General features: G+C 36.7%; 1 long non-coding RNA gene across 1 annotated transcript in view; it reads left to right on the top strand.

The window, feature by feature from the left end:
• The first annotated feature begins 1501 nt into the window (after positions 1 to 1501).
• Positions 1502 to 2500, top strand: part of LOC137642259 (uncharacterized) — an 18942-nt gene continuing 17943 nt past the window's right edge. Inside the window, exon 1 of the long non-coding RNA XR_011044719.1 lies at positions 1502 to 1608. This is a non-coding gene — a long non-coding RNA (uncharacterized lncRNA). The remainder of the gene's footprint in view (positions 1609 to 2500) is intronic.

Raw genomic sequence — 2500 nt, 5'->3', positions numbered from 1 at the left:
TTACTTCGAGACGATATTGAGGAGTGATAGTGAGTATACTGATGGCTGGAGTATATGAATATTGGGGGTTTGAATCGTAAAACAGCGCTAAGAGACAACACGTGGTGGTGTGGGTTTAGTATTCATGAGGTTCCAATACAGTCCGATATTGATGACAATGACATCAATCAAGATGTCACTATCGTGAATGTGCTGAGGCAAGCGATAACACTTGAACACGTGTAGTGAACAAGAGCAGTGAACTTGACAGCTCTAGTAGGCTGGGCAAGGCTCCAGCTACCCGTTGTGATACTTTCGCTAGACCTACCAGAGTGGTATTATTTTACTGTATTACAGGGCAATGTAACCTAAGGATAAAACTAGTTTTTCTAATAGAAAAAAATACGATCTCTTCGAAAATGACACTCGTTTCCGTCGCAAATGAATAGTTTCGGATATATATATATATATATATATATATATATATATATATATATATATATATATATATATAATATATATATATATATTTATATATATATCCGACGATAATGGGGGACCCCCAGTGGGAACTCTAGGTTTTGGGTGGGGGAAACGACATATAAACGTAAAACAAGGCTTTTATTCTCTATACATTACCTTCTTGGATGTATAATAAACGGAGGAAAAGACAAAACAGTATAACTGGATAAACTTTGGAGGCGCCGTTGCAAAGGCTATGTCTCATGAAAAAGATTTGGTAACCAGAGCTGCCAACGTGTGATGTAGATCAAATGTTAATGTAACATGCTAACATTAGCACTGTTTTTCATTTAATTTTTCTCATTCTACTTGCCGGTTGTAGTCGCTCCCGCCCGTTCGTTTGTACATAGCAGGTTTCGACCTTCTACGCTAAAAACCCACCTCCCTGCGCAAAGACTGTTCCTCCACCAATAGGATTTCTTCTTCTCTAATCATGAAATGCAACTATTCGTCTTTCCACCAGCTCTGTTCAAGTCTATTACTTGATCAGTTATGTAGTACCCTCGTATACATATTACGTTTGACCCCAGTATTACTCGTTTTATTATCCGATACCTTATAAAATCACCTCATTTTATATACCCATCAAATATTGTTTATCATACACTCCATTTTATCTTTCTATTTTACGTTTATACATTTGTTATTACCTTGTCACTCTCAGATTTCACATAAATACTTGCTCTGGACAAGTTTCCCATTCTGGTTCATTCATGTTTACTCTCTAGACTCCGTTGCTTTTCCGTTAAACAATCACGAACCCATACGTATCTAAAGTTTGCACAGGGGTGTTAATATTTCCCTACCACCACCTTCCAACAAACCCTTTTTCGTGGAAACCTTTTCCCAAGTCAGGTCTTTGTTAGTTCAAGTGACGTCTTTTGGTGTATTTTATGATCGAAGTTTTAGAAAATTGTAACGACTTTCAAATACTTGAAAGTATTTTTGTGAATTCCAATGTTGATAATTTTTTTAGATCTCGTAATGTAATATACCAACTTTTACAGTGTTCCACGTGCAGTACTAAAGTAAGGCAAAGCAGTTAAGACGTCACAGACAGTCACAACACCCCCTTGACCCACAAGTTACGTCGTCACAATCATAAAAGTAAGTCATTAATTTCTTTAACTTTAATGTGTTAGTTTTACTATATTTTGTTAGAGTGCGAAGCTCAACATTACCGCTTGCCAGTGCATACGAGGTTGATGTTTTATTTTCCTGTGATCGTAAGCTAGGAACAAGAACCATTATATTTAATGTTGCTAATGTTAGCGTATCATTACTAATGTCAGCGTGCGCAGCTCAACATTACCGCTTGCCAGTACATACGAGCCTGATGTTTTATTTTCATGCCAGCTAATGGCGGAACAAGAATCATTTTATATGTAATGTTATCGTAACAAAGCTAACGGTATCGTAACGCGAGTGAAGTGATACGCATTAACATGATAGGCCTATATATAACAAATGGCATTATATTGGGTTTGTGACCTGGGAACTTCTAGGTTAGGTTAGGTGGGTTTGTTAGGTTTTGTACCCTTTTTGTACCTTTTTATATGTTGTGTAAAGGGTATATGGAAAAATTCTATAAAATACACATGATAATATTACCGTAGCATTGCTAACGTTAGCAATGCCAATGTAACGTTGGTAACGCTGTGTATCACCGTAACGTTGGTAACGCTGTGTCTTATTGGTAACTTCGTTAATGTTGTTGTTCGCATTACATACATGAATGAAGTGACACGGAATTTGAACAAGACATTATACAGGTACTGTAGTCGCCGACTTACGACCGAGATAGGGACCGAGAGATGAGTCATAAGTCGAGTTCGCCGTATGTCGAACTAGAAAAGTGAAGTTTCCGGAGATTTATTTTGATAAGTTATGATTCGGCAATCATCTGGATCATATTTTGTCAATATTTTCTTACTGTATCATTATTCCATTTTCTTGTTTCATAGGATATCATATGCTCTATAAATGCATTTTTGTATTC

Source organism: Palaemon carinicauda, chromosome 6, assembly GCF_036898095.1.
Source record: "Palaemon carinicauda isolate YSFRI2023 chromosome 6, ASM3689809v2, whole genome shotgun sequence".
Classification (NCBI taxonomy): Eukaryota; Metazoa; Arthropoda; class Malacostraca; order Decapoda; family Palaemonidae; genus Palaemon; species Palaemon carinicauda.
The sequence above is the reverse complement of the archived record's forward strand: the minus strand, read 5'-3'. Positions and strand labels throughout refer to the sequence as shown.